Source organism: Gallus gallus, chromosome 1 (assembly GCF_016699485.2).
Source record: "Gallus gallus isolate bGalGal1 chromosome 1, bGalGal1.mat.broiler.GRCg7b, whole genome shotgun sequence".
Lineage (NCBI taxonomy): Eukaryota > Metazoa > Chordata > Aves > Galliformes > Phasianidae > Gallus > Gallus gallus.
In genome coordinates, this window is record NC_052532.1 from 33,378,608 (window position 1) to 33,389,898 (window position 11,291).

The window sequence follows — 11,291 nt, forward strand, 5'->3', positions numbered from 1 at the left end:
CCTTTGCCCTATAGAATCAAGACCCAAGGGAGTCTTTCCCTCTCCAAGAACCAGATGGCAATCCCAGTGCAGCAGGGCTGCTTCCCCTCCTCCCGTCATGCTCAGAGTCTCTGCATCTTTGCCTGTCTTAGGGGCTCTTTTAATGGCACAGGTTGTCAGTATTTGCTTGCATCCAGGCTCTCAGGCACCAAGCCTTCTAGGATGTCAGGTTAGATTTGGAAATGTGTATCTCTGTCACTCTTACCTTTTTCCTCAGCAGACTGCTGGTTTGGTACATCTTACAGTGATGAATGACTGTCCTCAAACCTTACCAGTGATGAGTCCTCATCAACTACCAAGGCAGAGTGTGGATAACTACGCATGTCACCCAGAAAAGAGTTATTAAAAGACAATAAAATAATAGCCACACTGTGTACTACCAGTTTTCATCAGAGTGAGAGTGGTCTACTGCCAAATGTCATCTCAATTCAGTATTTTTATAACAGGCGACACTTTTATGTGTCTAACTCCAAACAGATCAACCCAGTGGAGCTATCAACACCAACAATCAACGTCTAAACGACGAACAGATGCCCGCTGTTCATCTGAGTCTAGTCTAACGGCAGTATGCAGACTTCTCTACAAAAATAATCTGTGCTACTCAATACCCTGAAAGTCAAAGGTGCGAACAAAACTGCTTTCATTACCAAGTCTGAATTTTATTCCAACTAACGTAGTGTCGAATAGTTTCTTTTTGACTGTTTCAGAAATTCGAGGATTATGTGAGGCTCCAAGATTTTATTAAAAGCTGAGCAATGCTTTATGATTGCAGAGAGAAACTTGAAAATGTACAACTTTTTGGTTCAGCAGCAAAACAGCACATTTAAAAGGCTGTGATTTGTTGTTTGCTTCGTTTATTTGAATCCCACTATTTTAATGAGAACTCTGTGCCTAAAGATTTTGAAATGTTTGGGCTTGCTGCAGTGCCAGATAAGTGTAGCAAATGTTTTCAGGACTGAGACCACTATCTGAAGTGCTTTAGCTTGACATATTTTCCTACCTGCCTACCTGAGAAAAAAATAGTAGTAGAGATATAAAATAATAACCTGACCAAATATCAATACTATGGAGCCAAATTTATCTTGGTTGATGAATTTGACCACTCCTTATACTTAGGATGATTTTTCTTTTGTGCACTATATTGCTTAGCTTTGTAGATTCTTTGTCCAGTGACAAATTAGCCTCCCTTGGTTTGTCACTGATAACAAAGATACTCACACAATAGGAAATCAAGTTTATTTCTTCAAGGCTTAAGCAAACAACATTTTCTATGGCTTATTTCCGTAGTGAAGAAACCTGCAGATAGCATGGAAAATTGGCTTTCCTATTTTCCTTAATGAGAGCATGAGAAATTCTCTGTTGTGCCAGCTCCTACTTGTAAAACATAATGGTTGGGAGGAAAAAAGTCAGCTTCCTAATATTTAGTGGGATGTCATTCTTCTGTGTAATGCTAGCACATATATCATATTTCTGCTTTTTGTGAGAAAATCATACTTTACATGGATTACGAAGCCACCTTGGTGTGGATCACTTCTCTGGGCAAATTTACCTTTAGATCAGCATGCACATATTAGGACAGAATCCCTCAGTGGGTGTTTAAGGTAATGGTATGAGCAGAAGTAATTCAGATTAGTTGTGTTGTTGGGCTAGGGCCATCATTAAGCTGTACACGGTGCAGAAAAGCACTTCTTGTCGTTACCCATTGTCATCCTCACCTGGAAAGTATTAAGCTGTTATATTAAGTTATTTAGAATGTTAGTTAAATAAAAAAGAGACTCTTTTATTAGCCACTGGTAATTTATCAGCCAGCAGCAGTCTCATATCTTAATCAAAGCAGAGGCCTTGCTCAGGGGAAATCCACTGTGTTGAAGTGCAAGCAAATGACTCCACTACATTCCTAAATTTTCCCAAGTCCTAGAAACTTCCAAGGGGAAGGGCTACTCCACCGAATTATTACTCTGGTGTTTCAAAATGAGGATGATCTAGTTAGAATTTGAAAATGAGTGTTAATTTTGTTTTGTTTTGTTTTGTTCCTTGCTTCACTATAATTAAATAACTGGTGCCATTCACTTGCTTTTCCTCTGCATGGGGAAAGCTTTTGGGGCAATGCGGAGGTGTACAGAAGTTTAAATAAGATTTCATTCACTGAGGAGAGAAGGCAAGAGGAATTAGCAGACAGAGGCATTTCTTTTTCTTTCTGTGTTAAGGAGCATGAACCTCACAAATATATTTGCAGCCCAGAAACTAGATATGGAGCTCTAAGACCTGGGTGCCAGCAACATAAACACCACCATCACCTGTTAAATGCAGAGGGAAGGCTATGAATGGACAGAAATACATATGTTCATGCTTGCAAAAGAAAAAAAAAGCAAAACAATATATACTGCCTCATCTTTTCTGCCTCCCTCTGCTTGGCTGGATGAGGAGAGGATATGGCACAAGGAGCAGCCTGACCCCTCAGCCTTGTCCCTCCTAATAACCAGAGTAGACTGCAGATCTCTGTAGTACTTGCAGAAAAGTTGCAGCTTTTCCTGTGCCTTGTCTCAGCACAAGGAGAAGCATGAGCCCAGGGTGTTGGCCAACCCATGCGAGGATCACTGCTCTAGGTTGGTTTCCATAGCAAGAACCCCGCCAGTTTTCCTCCCCTTCCTCTCGCCGTGCTTCAGCTTGCTGGAACCTAACAAGAGATGAGGGAACACCTTAAAAGCTCTTCAATTTCTACCCACATTTCCTATTGCTTCCAGTGCTGGGAATTCACCCAAACCTGGGATTTGATGTATAGTCCCTCTTCTTCATCTACCACACTCTACACAGCCAAAGCAGCGTACAGGCATGTATAAGGTGCTGAAGTGACAGCCACTTGTGTCCCCAATAAAATCAAACTGGCTGCCACAAACTGATGCTAGAATTGCCAAATGCATACACATAGGATGGAACTGTTGTATATACATATATATATATATATATATATTTTTTTTTTTTTTTGCAAGGTTACTGGGGCAAAACACTGGAAGTCAAAACTGTTCCAACCCTGCATGTTTTTTTCAAGCCCCTCAACAGCTGCACAGGCTGCTGAGCACAAGGAAATAGTTAAAATCAGCTCAGATTTTGATCCTTGTTTTAAAAGACTGTTAGCATAAAGCACTCAGAAATATTGGATCATTTAGTGCAGTGACTAGCAAATTCCTGCTGGGTTGGAGTTTGGTATTTCATCTTCCAAATAGTTTCACTGAGCACGGAAAAGCAGCTGGAGAGACTTTCTTACAGTGGGAAAAATGCTTTTCCCATACATTGATGAGAAAATAAGATTCTCACTATGGTATTACATTTACCTGAGTGTGCCGTAGTTGAACTCCAGCGCCCAATACCGGAGGAATTAAAAGGTCTACTTGGTTCAGTTGAAGTTAAAGCTGAGACATCTTTCTCCATCCTGATTTACAGGACAGTAGGGACATCAGAGCTGCCATGGCTGGAGCAGCTGCTGTCTGCAGGCACAGCAGACAGTAAGGCAGCACGGCTGGCCTCATTGCCCGGCCTCCTCTCCTGGACTCCTGCAGCAGTATTGGCATGGGCAGAGGAGGTACTGCCACAGCTGAACACACACACACACACACCAAAAGCTACAGGGAAAGATGCAGATCCCTTCTAGATCCTAAATTTAGTATTTCTAAATGAAAAGGATTTATTCCGCAGTGCCTCCTTTCTCTGCTAAGATGCAGTTTCCAACAGATGGTGAGGAGCAGCCTGGAATTAAATGTATCCTGCTGCATTGCTAGATGCCTTTTTACAGTGCTACACCCTGGGTCACGTCCTCACCTCTCGCATCTATGGGGTGTAAATTTAGCTGCTCACACTATTTTTTTATTTTTTTTCAAAATGTGATTTCTGCTGGAGATCCTGTTTCTTCAGAACGGCCAGATGCACGCATTTCCACAAGGCTGCCCATTGGCAAGGAGCGAGGGGTACAGCTCAGCAGGGTCACAGCAGGCTCAGGTCTGTGATTTACCGACAGAGAAAGGAGTAGTGTTTCAGGAGTGGCACGCCTGGCAAACATTTCATTAGTAGAATGGATAAAACACTTGAAAACTAACTGCAGGGAGTAAACTGCCTACTCAAAGGTAACCACTCCTCAGGCTGCACACGGTGAGTCTATGTTGTGAGGTAGGAGACTAATACCCATCTTTTCACAGAATCACCGAACTGGAGGGGTTGGAAGGGACCTCTGGGGACTGTCTGGTCCAACCCCCCCTGCTAAAGCAGGTTCCCTACAGCAGGTTGATCAGGAGAGCATCCAGGTAAGTTTTGAATGTCTCCAGAGTGGGAGACTCCACAACCTCTCTGGGTCCCAATGTCACCAGAAGGTCAGGAATACCTTCTCAGTGACCCTTTGAATAGTGCCTTGCATTCTGATGGCATTTAGTTTTAGATTTAGATTTTAGAGATTCTTCTCATGAGTCTGTATGCCAAGTTGAATGGAACAAATCACGTTGGTTTGGGCTAGTTTTGGGAAGCTCTCCTCTAGGAGAGAAGAGCAGCCAGAAGTACCCAACTGAGGGAAGAGAAGAAATAACAAGCAGAGAAGCACACTCGCTCCTCCTCCATCAGTAAGTCCTGGGAGTCAGAGAAGGAATTCCTGCCGGATACATATAACACGATCTGGGCAAAGCTGTAATGTGGAGGTTCTTTACACAGAATATTTCTCTCTCGTGTCTTTATGTATAACTTGCCCCAGACATATCAAAAGGCACTAAAGATTTATTACGTTTAGCATTTTTTTTCTTTTTTTTTAATTGCTTGATGATAATGACTAGTTGATAATGAGGAAGTTTACTGCAGACCAACAGTTAAACCAATGTAAGTAAGTTGTAGTTAAAGAAAAAAAGAAAGAGAAGAACTAAGCCAACTGGAGTACCCCAGGAAAAAAAAACAACAACAAAGGAGCAAATGAGTGATCGGCCCTATTAATTACTGCCAGAGTTGCATCAGGGAAAACATAAAGATCCAAGGCAGTACTATTTATAAGGAAAACACGTATCTTATTGGGAAGGATCAGCAACTTCAAAATGATCAGTTAGTATTTCAAATTTCAGGTTATAGAATGTTGACAGTTAAAGCTGTATTTTCCCTGCTGGGATGTCAAATGCTCTCCTTGGAGGCCTGACTCGTTAGATAATTATTTGAACCAGTCAGCCTCAGGGAAATCGCAGTCTTGAAATAAGCTCAGCAGAGACCTTAGCTGTTACTGGAGCAGGACTTTTGGTGTCATTTCTCACTAACTCACTGAATGCAATGGGAAGCTGGTGGCCTCCTCCACTGCAGCTTTTATTATGCTCCCAGTAATCAGTGACCGTGTGTGTGCCCTCTGATCAATTCAGATTCCTTTTATTGTTTATAAGCATGCTAGGAGCGTGTCTGAGGGCATCTCAAACCAGTAGCAAGGAATCTGAGCAGTGACACTCACAGCTCTAGCGCTCTGCTTGCTGATAGTATTTTCAGGTCGTTACTGTTTGGTTACATTTGAATTAAGATTACACAGGTAGTGAGGGGCTGCAAAAAGGAAAACACTTTTTGTGATAAAAGAAATACCATTTTCCTTCTGAATTGCTTTGCCAGCTCTTGCTTCATCAGAGCTGGTTTAGCAGTTTCTGTCTACAGCAGGCTGAGAGACCTTTCTCCCTCAGCAGCCAGCCTGGTCTTGCTGCTGACATTGTGGCCTCACAGGAGCTGGTGCTATTACAGAGAAACACTCTAGAACTTCTCCAACAAATAGTCCAAGTCCATGCATTTGGAGGATACAGACTTCCACACTTAGAACATTTCTATGAAAGCAGGCTCCTTAGTTTCTGTATGCCTACAATTCCCATGTGTGTGTTTAGGTCTGGGTGGCATGGGCTCCCTAGTTTACAAATTCAGCCCAGATATGTCCTGACCTTCGGGGCTCTGAGCTTGCAAATATTTAATGGCAAATCCAACTTCTATTTGAGCAATGAGGTACTTGCAAACACAATGACTGCAGAGACAACACTGGAAACCCTTTGGTTATAAGACTGTCCCCTCCATTTGGACTACCTGAAAAAAATAGTTTGCACAGGTCTCTCTGTCTCAGCTTTGTGGGTAGCATGTGATGCTCTTGTAAAACCACGGGGGTAAACTGTGCTGTCTGATGGCTGAGTTCACAGATATCCCCATCCCAGCAGAAAGGTGTGCTATCTGCATCTCGCTGCACCCTTGTCTTCCTTCAGGTCCACTCAGTATATAGGAAAATGTGCCCCCATGTGAAAATGAATAAGCCCCGAGATGTCTGGACCACCTCTAGCTTTGAGAAAACACTGTAGTTTTCTGTAACTTTGAAAAAGCACTCTTCCTCTTCTGCCTGGCCTGCAGGAATTTACTGAGCTGCTCTAAAAACAAGACCTAACTATGGATGTTTATTCTGCTGCCTCTTCCCTCCCTTCCTGGAAAGCACACTGAAAGAAGGACATTCAAAAAGGAGAGTTGAAGGGAATTTTTAAAAAGCGGACCGAGATAAACAGCTCTGTGTTACATTTAAGAAACTGGAAAGAGCAAAAAGTGATCAGCCACACACCCCTACACGTGTGTGCATGTAGCAATTATTTTAAAATTAAAGAAGACCTTTTCTCAGTGCTATTCTGCAGTACGTGGAAAACAACGTGATTTTATCACAGTCTAGATGCTGAAGAGCAGGCAGATTGTCTTCCTCCCTGTGCCAGCTGCAGCAGCTGTGCAAGTGGGCTTTCTGTAATCCTACATCAAGATAAAGCACTTCTAATCTTGCCCTTCAAATATGACTCCTGAAAAAGGACACTGCATCCCCTCTCTGCCATTGCATTTTCTGTGAGTGAGTTCTTCCCTTCATGCTTCAAAATTACCATGCTGTCCTGAAAGAGCCTTGCATTCATGTGATATTAATTTTCTAATAAAAACTATCATTATTTCACAGCTGCAGAGTCAAACGCACAATTGCTTCACGCATATAATAGATTTATTGAAGCATAAGAATATCCCTCCAATCTGAAAATAAATTATAACAACTTCTGCATTCTCAAACGCTGGCCCTTATAACCTAGCACTAGGATCATGTTACTCCTGTTAAATTGGGATTGCCTCCAAAGAGATTAAGTCCCAAACCTGGTTTGCAGTTCTTAATCACAGGATTAGTCACAGCGATTTCATGAATTTCATACCTTTGTAATGACAGCGAGATCAAGCCACTGATTTGTTTTTTTAACCTAGAGGGACAATAGTCACATCTTAGGTATTCCAAAATCCCTTTTGCCTTTGTATCTATACAGCTGGCCACGCCTGCAATCCTTAAATCTGTTTTGGATGTATTTATACTTTTGATGAACTGTCAGCAGAGAGAATAGTCATAGTTCAGATCCATGGCTACTGCTTGTAGCCTCGAAAGCATGATTGGTCTGGTAGGCCCTGGCTCCCCGGGTTGCTCTTGTCCTCCTTAATCCCTATTAACAACCAGCATCACCCCAATATCTCTGGTGGTCCAAGACCCTGAGTGAAACAGATGGGCAAGAGGACTGAAGGGAAATATGTTCAGAACGCCCTCTCAGTCCCTTATTAGACAAGCACCAGAACAGCCTTGTTTCAGTTTTGCAAATGAAGAAAATGTGATCAGGGATCTTTACTAAAATTTGCAGAAGTGACATCAGATTTGGAAGTCAAAGTTCCTCCTTTCATTCTTGTGATGGATCATGTCTGAAATACTATATTCCTTTGCCAAAACCTGAAGTTGAGTTAAATTAAGAAAGAGTGTGTGATATGCAAATATTATTTTTAGAACTCCAGCAGTGAATACTGCACAAACCAAACAGGCTCAGGACTGAATTTCCTCAACACCTCCTGTTGTCAAAACAGGCAGACAAGGCGGGTGTTTGTACAGGGGTCTGGGCCCAGTGTCCTGGCAGCACTGCTACCTTCAGCTGCTTTCGTATGTTGGGGACTTCCCAAAGCACCTTTTAAAATGCATGGTAATGTTGATTCTGGAGGCCAGCAGTGTGTCAGAGCCCAGACACCAGGCCACCAGCAGCAGTGCTGATGGAAAATGCAGCTAAAAAGTTCTCCCATGTAAACTTTTGTCTAGAGAGGCTGAAAGCAGCATTTTTTTTTTAAGGCTACACATTTCTGACACACAACCAAGCACAAAGGGACACCTATGAAGCAAAATGTTCCCCAGTGAGTAGGTAGGGGTGGCTGAAACCACAGATCCCACAGATGGTATTTCCCAGCCTACAGAGGGCTTTTCCTGCACGGAGGTTCATGGGGAGCACAGAGGCTGTGCTGCCACAAGAGAAGCAGGCCGGAGCCTTGCTGAGCTGCCATTACTTAGAAATCCAATTTAATTCTTTGAACTGCCTTGTTGACACGACCTCCAGATGAGAACACGCAACACTGCCTGTGGAAGCAGGCCAGCTCCTCGCTGGAAGCTGAAGGAGAAGTAAAAGCCTCCTCTTGGAGGTCACTGGCTTCTGTGAGTGTGCTGCCAGATGTGCAGCCAGTGCCAGGATGATGGCAGGGCAGGCCGATGGAGCATGGCACCCAGCATGGAACCTGCTGGGTGCTGGCCAGGTGCCTGTGCCTGAAATGGAGCAGCCCTGTGTAATTTCTGTGTGGCTTTTAGGTTTATCACGCTGTGAACTGGCCACTCAGTATGTGCAGTCCCTCCCCCTGAACTGCTGAGACAAAATGGAAGATTGCTGGAGACTCCAGGAAGGCCTGATCAGATACATGGAAACTGGACGACCATTCAGGGTAGCGAGGAACTGGAAATTTTGTAATAAAAGGGATGCAGAAGCCTGTACAGCCAGCCAGGCCTGCTGCTTGTCGATGACAGACATGTATGTGCACACAGGCAAGTGCGTATGTCCCTGGGTTTTCCCTGGGGGATGCTTCATCCAACCGACGTAACCACAACAAGCACTGTCAGTGAGCCTGCAGCTGGACCGGCATGGAAAGAGGCCAAAAATAATAAACAGAACACAGTGGGGACCCTGCTGAACAGACCTGGGACACTGGAGCTTTTTACAGGCTCTTTGCAGGGGATTTAACTGCAGGCACCGTCCTTCTGGGCTGTGAGTAAATTCAGAAATGCCAAGGTAGCCAAAGGAATTAAAGGAAAAGTACATGAAAAGAGGAGAACCTTTCTGGGTGCTTGTGGAGATAAGAACATGCACATGGAGAGAGGTTTGAGGTAGGGCACAGCAGAAACACAGTGACTGAGAAAGCAAGCAAAGGTAAAGCATTATAAAGGAAACAGAAAGGAGTATAAAATTCTTAGAAATGGAACAAGGAGGAATAGGAGAGCAACACAGGGGTCCCTGAGCAAAGTGATCTCCAACCTTTTTGTGTAGGGATGTTTAGCACCACAGTGAGTCCAGGGCCATCTGTAAAGTCTAAACCTAGGGGCTGAAAACGTGTCCCTCCTTCTTTACACAGGACAAGTCTAGAGAAGGTAGGAAACAAGAAACAAAGTGAAGGAAAAGCTGTACTGACAGAACAAAGAGTCTCAGTAAAGGTAGATATTTTGGAAGTTGCCTAAGGGGATTGTATTTGCAAGTGGTTGCTGATACAAAGAGACGGGACTAAACAGATGGATTTAGGGGGCTGGTGGGAGAAAACGGAGAGTATTTCAAAGTTAGCACGTTGTGTTACTTAAACATATAATGGAGAATCATTCCTAAACTGCTGTATTTTCAAGGCAGAAATAGGACAGAGCAGCTGCAGACATGGAAGAGCAGGAGCACATGTGAGTCAGCTGTTAACACATACATATCTGGAGAAAATGCATCATGGTTTCCACTCCAGTGTGAATCTTAGGGAAGGAATAAGAGGTCCAGAAAAAAAAAATTAAATTAGTGGATGGATGGATGATGAAGACTTACAGTGTGCAAGCCAGATTTTAGTTACTGAAGCCTAGTATGAGGCACGTTGTAAATAATGAGATAACAGAAAGTATCAAGTGGGCTACCAGGGCTCAGCCACTTAGGCTTCGTGAGTCAGCCATACACACAGACTGGTTTAGTCTTCCTGGACAATATTTTCAATACCCTAAGGGGAATTAAATGCTTACTGATGGCTGTTCCTTCAGAAGGCTAAAGCATGGTCTACAAAGAGTGAGGTTCTCTGGAGTCCTGCAAATGTTGGCACTCTTCTGCCCATGGGAGTTTGGATCATTGCAGCAGAGACCAGGCACAAGATGTCTCTTCCACAAGAGCACAGTGGGGCTGATCTACCAGTTGAATATGAGACTCGGAGGGCCAATAGCAGAATGCAGTGCTGCAAAATCACCGTCACAGCAGGAAAAAATGCACTGCATGGGTAGAGGGTATAAAATGAACTGCCTACACATTGGCTTCTTCTGTCAAGAGGTTTTCCATTGCTAGGAGAGGCAGCATTTGGCTTCATGAGGTTGGGAATTTTCTTGAGTGCAGACAATTTCTTCAACAAAGTGGAACGAGAGAGAGCACCAACCACTGCTAGAAAACTTTCCTGATCAAGTTGTTCCAGAGAGGTGAGCCTGGACTGCTAAATTTTTCTTTGACTTTGTGGAAGACAAAACTGACTTTAAGTTGTAAGGATGTAGATTCTTTATTTGAGGAAATTTTTAAGAACAGATGAGACCAATGCCTGTCAGCAGTTATTTAGCAGAGCTAGTTTTTCTTTGGGTTGGTCTTGCTAGAAAACAACTCAAAGTCCTTCCTAAATTTAAGATATCACATTCTATATTTGATTTTTGCTTAATGCCAAGGACTACATTTCTTTTCTTGCCCATCATTTCAAGTAGAGTACAACAGCTTTATCTTTACAGGTTAATTGCTTTTTTTCAAATGGTCATCAGCAATTAAACCGTGAGAATAGCTATTGTTCTGCTTTCATCAGCCACAAACTTTTTATCTCCTCTCACTTCATGCTTAGCAAAAACCCAAGCATTCTTAATGACATAATAAGCACAGATATTGCTAATGAAAAGAGTTTATAGTGGGCTTCTCAAGTGCAGATTTTGTCATTTTTTCTCTGCTCTTCTACTACTACCAAGGCCATTTCTCACATCTTCTATCACCATTTGTGTTAGCACCTCAGTTTCAGCAGCTGGAAGAAAGGTGCAGGAGGAACATCTGACCAACATCTTTCCACTTAAGACCCAGGACATCGATCCTCCAGAATTTTCCACCATGCTCGTTGAGAACCGATGTTGTTTAAAAACAAATGGCAAAGCT